The sequence below is a fragment of the Dendropsophus ebraccatus genome, chromosome 11 (assembly GCF_027789765.1).
Source record: "Dendropsophus ebraccatus isolate aDenEbr1 chromosome 11, aDenEbr1.pat, whole genome shotgun sequence".
NCBI lineage: Eukaryota > Metazoa > Chordata > Amphibia > Anura > Hylidae > Dendropsophus > Dendropsophus ebraccatus.
In genome coordinates, this window is record NC_091464.1 from 72,606,974 (window position 1) to 72,619,949 (window position 12,976).

At 38.9% G+C, this 12,976-nt stretch overlaps 1 protein-coding gene across 2 annotated transcripts in view; it reads right to left on the reverse strand.

The window, feature by feature from the left end:
- Nucleotides 1-12,976, reverse strand: part of TMPRSS15 (transmembrane serine protease 15) — a 302,887-nt gene that overhangs the window by 217,371 nt on the left and 72,540 nt on the right. The gene's annotated exons all lie outside the window — the stretch shown is intronic.

The following is a 12,976-nucleotide window of genomic DNA, read 5'->3' on the forward strand; positions in this document are numbered from 1 at the left end:
GAAAAATAAAGATAAAGACATTTTCTACGGTGAGTGCAGTTCAATTTCTCTCTCCTTTTTTATGATATTGCACTGTCTTATCTGATTTGAACTAGCACCGCCGTTTGATTGCTGCTCCACATTTGCCATTGTAGGGCTGGGATTAGTAGTGCCACCATGAACCTCTATTTTTTGATTTACAAGGCTACGCTGTAAATTACAAATGTATAAACCTTTCTGGGAGCAGCTGATTTAAAAATGTGTTTCCTCCAGAGTATCTGTCAGCATGTCATAAGGGTCAGTTCACACGGAGCCACAACGGAGAATTCCAACAGCTTCAGTGTCATACTGGCAGTCTATGGGAATTTTGGGCACCTCCTCTCTCCGCGCCTCTCCGCACGGAAGAATGGACATGTCAATTCTTCCTAGTGGAGAGGCACAGAGAGAGGAGGCGTGCAAGCTCTCATAGACTGCCAGTATGACACGGAAGCTTTCGGAATTTTGTGGCGGAGAATTCTGCCGCGGAATTCCGCCAGTTTTACTCTGTGTGAACTCCTAACACACACACACTTGCCCTCTGAGTTTGACAAGTCATAGCTTCCAGCATGGACCCTTATATGTCAATCTGTTTAACCCTTTGAGACCAGGCCCAAAATGACCCAGTGGAGCGCGCAAATTTTGATCTTTGCGATTTTGTTTTTTCCTCCTCCCCTTCTAAGAACTCTAGGACTTTCAGTTTTCTATCTACAGGGCCATGTAAGGGCTTGTTTTTTACAGGAATAGTTGTACTTTATAATGACATCTTTCATTTTACCATAACATGTAAGATAGAACCCCAAAGTTATTATTTATGAAGATATAAATAGGTGAAATCGTAAAAACGAATGCAATATGGTAACTTTTGGGGGGTTCCTGTGTCTACGTAATACACTATATGGTAACAGCGACATGATACTATTATTCTATACGTCATTCCGAACACAACCATATGCAGGTTTACACAGATTCTCTAATTTTATATATATATTTTTTTAATGAAACCTTTTTTTTTTTTGGCAATTATTAATAAAATGGCCAGTTTTATTTTTTCACCTACGGGGCTGTATGACATGTCATTTTTGCCGACATTATCTCTAGTTTTTATTAATACCATAATTGTGAAGATTGGACGTTTTGATCACTTTTTATGAAATTTTTTATATATAATGTAACATAGAATCGGTAATCCGCGCACTTTTTTCCCTCTTTTCGTCTACGCTGTTCGCCGTTCACAATGACACTTGTTATATTTTAATAGATAAAACTATTACGTAAGTACGGTATATTATATGTTTATTTATTTATTTTATATGTTTTATTTTTATAATGGGAAAGGGGGGTGATTTAAACTTTTATTGGGGAAGGGGCTTTGGGGTAGTGTAATTGTGTTTTTTACTTTTTTTTTTTACACATTTTAAGTCTCTTTGGGGGACTTTTACATACAGTTGTGTGATTATTCACACTGAACACTGCTATAACCCCTTTAATCTCATTCTGCGTTTAGCCCTGAAAGTAATTTGATAGCATGATGCAAATTACACATATAAAACAGTTCTTGGAAGGTTTCTTCATCCCTACTAAGAATTTATTAACTTCTTTACAATGGGTTGGTACATTAGTTAGGTATTCACCAATATTTTCTAATTGGATGATTATCCTACTATTAGTGTTTTTGTTCCTTAACCCTTAGACGACCAAGGACGTACCGGAATGCCCTGGAAGTCTGTGCCCAGACGACCATGGCTGTACCGGTATGTCCTGAGCTGCCTGAGCAGGCTCAGTGAGCAGATAGCCGATGGGACCGCATGGAGGCAGGTGAGAGACCTCCGGCGGTTCATTTTAATGATCGGGACCCCCGCAGTGGGACTCCCCCTGTCACTTACACTTAAACGCCGCAGTGTTTAAGGAGTTAATGACACACTGCAGCCTGTCATTAACGGTGAGGTGACGGCTGCTCACTTCGGCCCCCACCTTCTCTGGAGCGTGCTTCATAGCTCAGGACATACCGGTACGCCCAGGGTCGTCTAGGCACAGACTTCCAGGGCGTAGCGGTACGTCCTTGGTCGTCTAAGGGTTAAGGAACAAAAACACTAATAGTAGGATAAACATCCAATTAGAAAATATTGGTGAATACCTAACTAATGTACCAACCCATTGTAAAGAAGTTAATAAATTCTTAGTATGGATGAAGAAACCTTCCAAGATCTGTTTTATATATGTAATTTGCATCATGCTATCAAATTACTTTCAGGGCTAAATGCAGAAAGAGATTAAGGGGGTTATCCGGCGCTACAAAAACATGGCCCCATTTCTTCCAGAGACAACACCACTCTCACTTTCGGATCAGCTCCATTCATGTCCATGGTACTGAGCTGCAAACCCCACCCAAACTGTAGACAAGAGTGGAGCTGTCTCAGGAAGAACGTGGCCATGTTTTTGTAGCGCTGGATAACCCCTTTGGGCCTTCACTTCCTGGGCCAGATGCAGATCAATAAAGATGAATGAATTCAGAGCATGTTCGGGTTTGTCTGAACTCAAACTCTCGCCATGTGGCTGAAGAATTTGGATACAGCCATAAGCCTGCTTGGAAAACATGGATACAGCCATAGGCCGGGTTCACACTACGTGAAACAACGGCCATTCTGTGACTCGGCCAGGTCATAGTCTCAAAATATTCCATTTTGTGACTCGGCCGAGGCTCCACCTTCCCCTTTCTTATATATTCACATTTTATAGGGGGCAAACTAGCAATGAAGACTCTTGAATGAGTACTCCAATGGATTTTTTTTTGCTAATCTCCCTGAACTCAGTGATTGTTGTGTTTAAAACTAAAATAACCAATCCTCAAGGATACAGGGGGAAAGAATATAGATAGAAAAAAATTAAAAAAGTCCATAGATTGCTAGCCAAAAATCTTTTATAAAATATGATAAAAACTTTGCATTGCCACAGGCCCCTTGTGGATAAATACAGAGGCAATTGTGAAGTACAATAAATGATCAACAAACATACATAGGTTAAAATATCCTACTAACAAGCCAGCGTATCATATTAGTCTCTGTTAGTCTGTTTGCCCGATCCCGCTGAATGTCTGTGTCAATATAAAAAGTGTGGTAATGACATAGATATAAAAATTCAATCACATGTGAATATCGCTCAGGCTGACTGGACCGCAGACTATTATAAACAAAGCTTCACTAAAATTAGTGTATTGGCTCCCAGATGTCACTGTATAGATGATAACTGGATACATAGCAGATTTGACGAAGTGAGTTTGCAGCTTCACATGAAGTTACGGCGCTGAGCAGGTTACATACATACTGTAACCCCATGTAACACCATTGTAATTTATGTAAGGTCAAACTAAAGTCCCTATTACACAGGGCAATGTGTAGGGTAATCGAGCGACAACCTGCCCGCTGCGGGCGCTATGACACAAGCCGATAGGGAGCAAGGAGGAGCAGGTAAGAGTCGAGGGGCACTGCCCGGGTAATTTTTTTTTTTTACAAATTTACAAATCTGTATAAATTTCTGATACCAATTAATTTAAAACCCTTTATTTTTTTTCCCGCCCCTTTAAATGAGCCACCAGTAATATAATGCTCAACATGCAACTTATGATCCTTTATACCATTACAGATATCACTGGCTTTACGCTTATTTTATCTCATTGTTTCTCTTAAAGGTTTTCAGAGACAATCTAGATTTTCTTTATGTACTTTATACAATTTTCATCATTTAACATATCAGAAATACAATTATCTAAAATAACATTACTGGAATGATTTTACATGGCCGTCTTTGACATTGAATCTATTGTATGCCCTTGTGATGTACTGTATTTATACTCACATCCGACAGTCTAAGGCAGGGATGTATCCAGGAGAGGTGCTCTAAAAGGATGGCTTGTGGATTAATGCATAGAAAAGCTGTTACTTGGTGAGAATATAATTCCGTGCAGTCTCTGACCAATTGATCTTATGCTGCGTGGACATTTTGCTCTTTAACTAGCCCACTTCTTCCTGAATCCTGCAATATGTTTTCATGTCCCCATGAAATCTGATTTAGAAAGGCAGTAAATGGATTTGTAATATGATAAATTACATTGCAATCACTGGTGTATATATAGGACTTGGCACTGTTATTCCCGCTGATCAGAAAAAAAGAAAAAAAAAAGTCTGCTTGTTGGAGGATTTAGATCTCTAACTCTCTGTTTCTGACGGCATCACACTAGTGTTCCAAACCTTTCGATATTTTTGACATTTTCACACTTTGCAATCATTTTATACTCTTTCCCTGTCATTTTAACCAGCATTATTTTCTCCTTGAATTTCTTACAATATAAATCCAATAATTGCAGTTCAAATTTACTAATAGACAATGACTGCAATTTGCTCTTTTTCTGTATCTATTATGTGCATAATAATGTTGGAGTTAGAGGGATATTTCTATTTAACCCCTTTATGTCCCCATACGGCTATATACGTTCCTGCTGCACATGCCCCATGCAGAAGGGAATGTAAATATACAATTCTGGCTGTGAAAAGGTTTTAATGTGTGCGGGACCGTTAAATGCGATTGGCCCTGCACACATTACAGCCCTCAGACCCAGGAATGACAGGTAGCCACTGTCCTGCAGCTGCCTGTCATTATCCACCTTAAGCGCTGTGATGCACATTGATGACAGCATTTAGGGAAGTCAGTGACAGGACCTGTCACTGACTGATCAGGACCCCTGCAGTATGACTGTGGGGGTCCCGATCACTTGTACTGGCAGGCTGGGGTAAGCCACTTACCTCCATCCTGTTGAATCTTTGATCTGTAGACAGAGTCTGCTCTTAGGCAGACTCTATGCACTGATCACCGATTATACTGATGAATGCTATGGCATAAAATTCATCAGTATAACACAATCAGAGCATTATATATTTAATTTCCTTAAAGAAAAAACATTAAAAAAAACATTAAAACATAAAAAAAACCTAATAGAAATGTCCCAATAAAGATTTATAGTACCCCCTTTCCCATTATACAAAAAAAATATAAAAGGAAACATAAAAAATAACATATCGTAGTGTGTAGATTATCCAATCTATTAAAATCTAACAATATTGTTCCTGCACGGTGAACGGCTTAAATCAAAAGAGGGGAAAAAAACACCAGGATTGCTGATTTTTTTTTTTATAAATTATATGTTAGAAAAAATTTAATAAAAAAAAATAAATCTAAATTTATTTCTTACACCAATATATAAAAAAAAAACTAGAGATCATGCCGCAAAAAATGTCACCCCAACACTCCCTGTAAGTGGAAAAATAAAAGTGGCTCTTAGAAGGCGAGGAGGAACATTGCATTGATTTGACCCGGACATCCAGGTATCAATGACCTCGGGCATGAAGAGGTTAAGGGTGAGGCCTCCAGGAATATATATTTGCCTAAGGAAGGGAGCTACCAGCCCCATCTCCTACAATTACTTTGGCGGGAGATGTAGGGTCACATGTAACTGGAAGCATACTTTTTAAATAAGTAGGTGCTTTTAACAATGTAAAGGGGTACTCCAGGGGTGACAATGTTTTGATATATTGCAACATATAACATAATAAACATGTTATTCTTACATCCCCACACTCTTCTAGTGTGGCAACTCAGGAGTGGCAGTGGACTGTTCAGCGAGGACCCAGAGACTGACTTTTCTTGGCAGTGACAGCACCCTCAGCCAATGGCTGGTTGTGGTGCTCTTCCATCTCATCTCAGTGATTGGCTAAGCACGCTGAAAAAATAGAAAAATAGAAGGGCACTCACCATAAAACTTGACTTTTATTGCGATTACATTAAAAACGATCCATTGTGTTCAGGCGGCCTAGACGCCAGCACCTTGCGGTGAATCTACGTGATAGCCGTTTCGCGAGAGTAAGCACGCTTCTACCGACACGTTTTTAATGTAATCGCAATAAAAGTCAAGTTTTATTCACACTACTTTAGTAGCGATCACTGTTTTTCAATATGGAACTACTGGCTAAGCACGCTGTCACTTCAAAAACCAGTCTGTCTCGGAAGTGATGACAGATTGTTTAGCGTAGGACCCAGAGATGACACAGGATGGGGGAGTGCAGGGAGGTAAGAATAGCTAAAGGACAGCAGTATTTCAAAAGTTTATCACTGGAGTACCCCTTAAATCTTTCCAGATAGGAAGTATGCTTCAGACTGACCACCATTTTTGTAGCACATCCTTTTTTTTTTTTTTTTACACCTCTCCTTATACAGCCCAGAATACAACTATCTTTTCCTACTGCCTGGTTTCATCGGTGACCCATTTTAAGGCTTTCAGAAATTACTACCCCTAAGTCCTTCTCTGCTGAAGTCTTTGCTAACACAGAACTACCACTGGTTTAAAGGATTCCTTCTCCCCAAGTGCATTTTTTTACATTTAGAAACATTGAACTCCAGTTTCTATTGTTTGGACCACATCTAGCAACTTATATTACAGACAGCTCCAGGAATACAGTATCAACCTAGCTACATACTTTTGTGTTCATTTGACTATGTCCTCTGGTAGTTGAGTGCTAGAAGTGGTGAAAAAAAGTCACTCTGCTGTGGATACGGGATTAGTGCAACAAACGAAAAGCCTTCCAATGATGTTGCTTGCAGATACAGCTAATCTTAATGGAAACAGGTTTTCTTTGCTCCAGCCTTGGCTCCTTTACTTAGAATAAAAAGGTTCACATTCTACAGTAATGTGTAGTATTGTCACAGCTACAATGATTTTCTCTCTCTTTTATGTCTCTTATAATGTACAATACGATTTTTTACAATGACAATAAAATTTCTAATGACCTTGTGGCCTCTGTACACTTATATATTACACATTTTTATGGGCCCTGTCCTCTCTTTTTTTATATATGTTCTGCTATTTTGCTAATGTATTGTCATGTAGCAATGCTATATGATTTCCATTTGTGGAACCTAATAAAATATGTAATTTTTGTTAAAGTGTGGAAGTATGATATATATATATATATATATATATATATATATATATATATATCTGCAAAGAAAATATATATATATATATATATATATATATATATATATATATATATATATATATCACTGCAAAGAAAATAAGTAATCAATCACAAACAAGATGAGTTAATCCGCTACAGAATTGATTAATTTCTTTAAGAAGCATGGATATAATCTGTAATTACATCTAAGTGGAATTGTGAATATACTATGGCTACTATAGCGATTTATAAACAGTAATGGGTTTTATGTATACAGTAGCATAACAAGGTCAGCCTGTCAGTCTTTTTATTGCATAGTATCGGCTGTTTGCATAAACACATTTATATTACCAGGTTACTAATTATCTTTTCTACAATATTGTTTGTCTATACTGTGCATGCTGTACTTTTCTTTTAAACTGGCCAAGGTTTTCACTTCCAAGTAATACAGTACAAATATGTTCTTTTTTAGCATATCGCCAGACTTGTCATATTCTGCCATGTACAGTATGCTTTAGGATTACTGTTTTTTTTATTTTCCACTAAGGTACTACTGTACTTGCATAATCTGTGGTTGTCTATATGTAGGGATGAGCGAACCGGCCGAGGTTCGGGTTCGTATGAACCTGAACTATCGGCTTCTGATTCCCGCTGTCTGCCCGCTCCGTGGAGAGGGTGGATACAACCTTGAGGACCGCCTGGAAAACTGGGATAGAGCCATAGCCATAAGCTTTATCCCAGTTTTCTAGGTGGTCCCCAGGCTGTATCCACCCTCTCCAGGGAGCGGGCAAACAGCGGGAATCAGAAGCTGATAGTTCAGGTTCATACGAACCCGAACCTGAGCCGGTTTGCTCATCCCTATCTATATGTGGCCACATAGTGATCGCTAAGTTCATAATCCCTTCTGAGTGTTGTTATATTGTGTTGGATTGGTTTCTTTGGCATCCTAACTAAGGAAAGTTAAAGGGGTAGTCCAGCAAAAAAATAAAATTCTTTCAAATCAACTGGTGTCAGAAAGGTATATAGATTTGTAATTTACTTCTATTTAAAAATCTCAAGTCTTCCTGTACTTATCAGCCGCTGTATGTCCTGCAGGAAGTGTTGTTTATTTACATTCAGAAAAAGTGCTCTCTGCTGACATCTCTGGCTGAGTCAGGAACTGTCCTGAGCAGGAGAGGTTTTCTATGGGGGTTTGCTACTGCTCTTACCAGTTCCTGACTCGGCCAGAGATGTCAGCAGAGAGCATTGTTTCTGAATGTAAATAAACAACACTTTCAGCAGGACATACAGTAGCTTATAAGTATGGGAAGACTTGAGATTTTTAAATAGAAGTAAATTACAAATCTATATTACTTTCTGACACCAGCTGATATAAAAGAAAACATTTTTCGTTGGACAACCCCCTTTAACCCCTTAAGGACTGGGCTAATTTTCGTTTTTGCTTTTTCGTTTTTCGTTTCCTTGTGTATATAAGGCCATAGCAGCTGCACTTTTACACCTACAGACCCACATGAGCCCTGATTTTTTGCGTCACTAATTGTACTTTGCAATGACAGGCTGAATTTTTGCATAAAGTATGCTGAGAAACCAGAAAAAAGTATATGCGTGGTGAAATTGAAAAAAAAAAAAAAAAACACAATCCTTTTTCTTTGGGGGGGGGGGGGGGGCTTCGTTTTTACGCCGTATGTCCTATGGAAAAACTGACATGTAATACACTACCGTTCAAAAGTTTGGGGTCACCCGAACAATTTTGTGTTTTCCATGAAAAGTCACACTTATTCACCACCATAAGTTGTGTGAAATGAATAGAAAATAGAGTCAAGACATTGACAAGGTTAGAAATAATGATTTGTATTTGAAATAATATTATAGTATTTGTTTTTACATCAAACTTTGCTTTCGTCAAAGAATTACAGCATTGCACACCTTTGGCATTCTAGCTATTAATCTGTTGAGGTAAGCTGGAGAAATTGTACCCACGCTTCTAGAAGCAGCTCCCACAAGTTGGATTGGTTGGATGGGCACTTCTGGCGTACCATACGGTCCAGCTGCTCCCACAACAGCTCAATGGGGTTCAGATCTGGTGACTGCACTGGCCACTCTATTACCGATAGAATACCAGCTGCTGCTTCTGCTGTAAATAGTTCTTGCACAATTTGGAGGTGTGTTTAGGGTCATTGTCCTGTTGTAGGATGAAATTGGCTCCAATCAAGCTCTGTCCACTGGGTATGGCATGGCGGTGCAAAATTGAGTGATAGCCTTCCTTATTTAGAATCCCTTTTACCCTGTACAAATCTCCCACCTTACCAGCACCAACCCCAGACCATCACATGACCTCCACCATGCTTAACAAATGGCGTCAGGCATTCTTCCAGCATCTTCTCATTTGTTCTGCGTCTCACAAACGTTATTCTTTGTGATCCAAACACCTCAAACTTGGATTCATCCGTCCACAACACTTTTTTCCAGTCGTCCTCTGTCCAATGTCTGTGTTCTTTTGCCCATCTTAATCTTTTATTGGCCAGTCTCAGATATGGCTTTTTCTTTGCCACTCTGCCCTGAAGGACAAAATCCCGCAGCCGTCTCTTCACTGTAGATGTTGACACTGATGTTTTGCGGGTACTATTTAATGAAGATGCCAGTTGGGGACCTGTGAGGCGTCTGTTTCTCAAACTAGAGACTCCCACTTCTTTTTCTACTCTGGTTAGAGCCTGTTTGTGCTGTCCTCTGAAGGGAGTAGTACACACCGTTGTAGGAAATCTTAAATTTCTTAGCAATTTCTCGCATGGAATAGCCTTCATTTCTAAAAACAAGAATAGATTGTCGAGTTTCAGATGAAAGTTCTCTTTTTCTGGCCATTTTGAGCGTTTAATTGACCCCACAAATGTGATGCTCCAGAAACACAATCTGCTCAAAGGAAGGTCAGTTTTGTAGCTTCTGTAATGCGCTAAACTGTTTTCAGATGTGTGAACATAATTGCACTAGGGTTTTCTAATCATCAATTAGCCTTCTGAGCCAATGAGCAAACACCATTAGAACACTGGAGTGATAGTTGCTGGAAATGGGCCTCTATACACCTATGTAGATATTGCACCAAAAACCAGACATTTGCAACTAGAATAGTCATTTACCACATTAGCAATGTATAGCGTGTATTTGTTTAAAGTTAGGACTAGTTTAAAGTTATCTTCATTGAAAAGTACAGTGCTTTTCCTTCAAAAATAAGGACATTTCAATGTAACCCCAAACGTTTTAACGGTAGTGTATATGTTCCTCAAGTCGGTATGATTAAAACCATATGCAACTTGTAAAACTTTTATATTAACCCTTTTAGGACCAGGCCCAAAATGACCCAGTGGACCATGCAAATTTTGATCTTTGCGCTTTTGTTTTTCCCTCCTCCCCTTCTAAGAGCTCCAGCACTTTCAGTTTTCTATGTACAAGGCCATGTAATGACTTGTTTGTTACAGGAATAGTTGTACTTTGTAATGGCGTCTTTCATTTTACCATTACATGTATGATGGAATCCCAAATATATTATTTATGAAGATATAAATAGGTGAAATCGTAAAAAAAGAATGCAATATGGTAACGTTTGGGGGGATCCTGTGTCTATGTAATACACTATATGGTAACAGCGACATGATACAATTATTATCTATAGGTCAGCCTGAACACAACCATATGCAGGTTTACACAGATTCTCTAATGTTATATATATTTTTTTTTAATGAAATCCTTTTTTTTTGGCAATTAATTATTAATAAAATGGGTCTATTGTGACGCTTATAATGGATTTATTTTTTCACCTACGAGGCTGTATAGGGTGTCATTTTTTCCACCATGATCTCTTGTTTTTATTAATATCTTATTTGTGAAGATCGGACGTTTTGATCACTTTTTATAAATTTTTTTAATATATAATGTAACATAAAATCGGTAATCCGCAACCTTTTTTTCGTCTACGCCGTTCACCATTCGCAATGAGGCTTGTTATATTTTAATAGATCGGACAATTACGCACGCTACGGTATATTACATGTTTATTTGTTTATTTTTATATGTTTTATTTATATAATAGTGATTTTAACTTTTATATATATATATATATATATATATATATATATATATATACACATTTTAAGTCCCTTTGGAAGACTTGTACATACATTACTTTCATTTTCTACACTGATCATTGCTATGCCATAGGCATAGTATTGATCAGTGTTATTGGCGCTCTGCTCATTGCCTGTTCAGGCTCAGTGACAGGAGCGCCGATCGGGCCGCGCGTAGGCAGGTGAAAGACCTCCGGCGGTCCGTTTAATCGATTGGGACCCCTGCAGTCACACTGCGGGGATCCCGATCGGTAAGTGACAGGGGACTTCCCCTGTCACTTACACTTAAACGCTGCGCTAAGCCCCGGCCGGCTCATTACAACGCATCGCGGGGGGAATATCCCCCACTAGACACCAGGGACAGGGGCCACCACCACTATTCAAATGCAGCTGTCAGCTTTGACAGCTGCATTTGAGTAGTTAATTAGCCGGCCCCGGCGATCGGCCGCGGCGGCTAATACCGGCGGTCCCTGGCTGCACAATAGAATAGACTTAGAATAGAATAGAAAAGGAATAGAAGAATAGAATAAGAACTGTGTGTGATCAGCTAAAAAATAACATCTGTTTGCAAAAGACATCCGGATAATTTACATGATCATTATTTTGACATCTGAGCAGAAGACGTCCGTCATTTAATACACTATGTGTATCGGATGGCTGTCATTCTGTTGACTTCAATGCATTGCATTGAGGTCAACTAAAATGCGGCAGTAATGAATGTCTTTTTAAAAAGGAAAAGAGTACACCTTTTAGCTATGTTCACACAACGTCAAAAATGGAGAAAAAAACGTCTGATTTTGTTATTTTAAAAAAACGTCAGTTTTTTGCAGCAATTTAACCGACTTCAATGCAATTGACGTCCTATGCACACAATGCATTGAAAAACGGACGTTTTTGCCGCGGACGGCAAAATAATGAACATTAACATTATTTTCGGATGTTTTTTGCAAATAGCGGACGTTTTTTATTAGTTGTTTACACACTGTTCTTCTTTTGTCACCGTTATTTCTCCGTTTTTACTATTAAATTCAATGGATTTTTCAATTAAGCCACAACCAGGGGATGCCAGGCTTCGAAAAACGTCCGTTATTTTGAGTCTAAAACGGAGTCTAAAACGTTATTTTGAGTCATTTTAAACGGAGCTGAAAAAAACGTGTGAACATAGCCTCTCTCTTTTTATTTACTTAATGTGAACATATCCTACGCCAGTGATATAGTAGTTATATGCAATTTTCTGCTTCTTGGTATCATCATACCTGGTGATTTTAGTTGGTTTAGGTATTGTTTTTAAACATAGCAGGAATATTGTAAGGTAAGCAGGTGTATTGTTCATTTGCAAACTTGCGAATGTTTATCTCGTGATGTACGCAACTGCGTAATATTCGCAACTGCGTTAGTATAAGCTAATATGTGTGGTCGCTATTTAGCTATTTACATGTTTAGCGAATTTGCAAAGCAAATCTGGCGAATCACAATGAGGCAAATAAAACGCCCAATTCTCATAAAACAGTCAAAAAACAGGAAATCCTTTGTATCCCGGGCCATCTGAGCGATCACAGAGAGAAGGCAATGATAGGGGACATTTATTAGGTCCGGTGTTTTTTGCACCGGGGTTTAAAATGTCCACACAGCTCTGACAGTACCCAGATTTATGTAGAGGCCTGTGACTAGAGATGAGCGAATCGGGTTCGGGTTCGAGTCGATCCGAACCCGAACGTTTGGTGTTTGATTAGCTGGGGCTGCTGAACTTGGATAAAGCTCTAAGGTTATCTGGAAAACATGGATACAGCCAATGACTATATCCATATTTTCCACATAGCCTTAGGGCTTTATCCAACT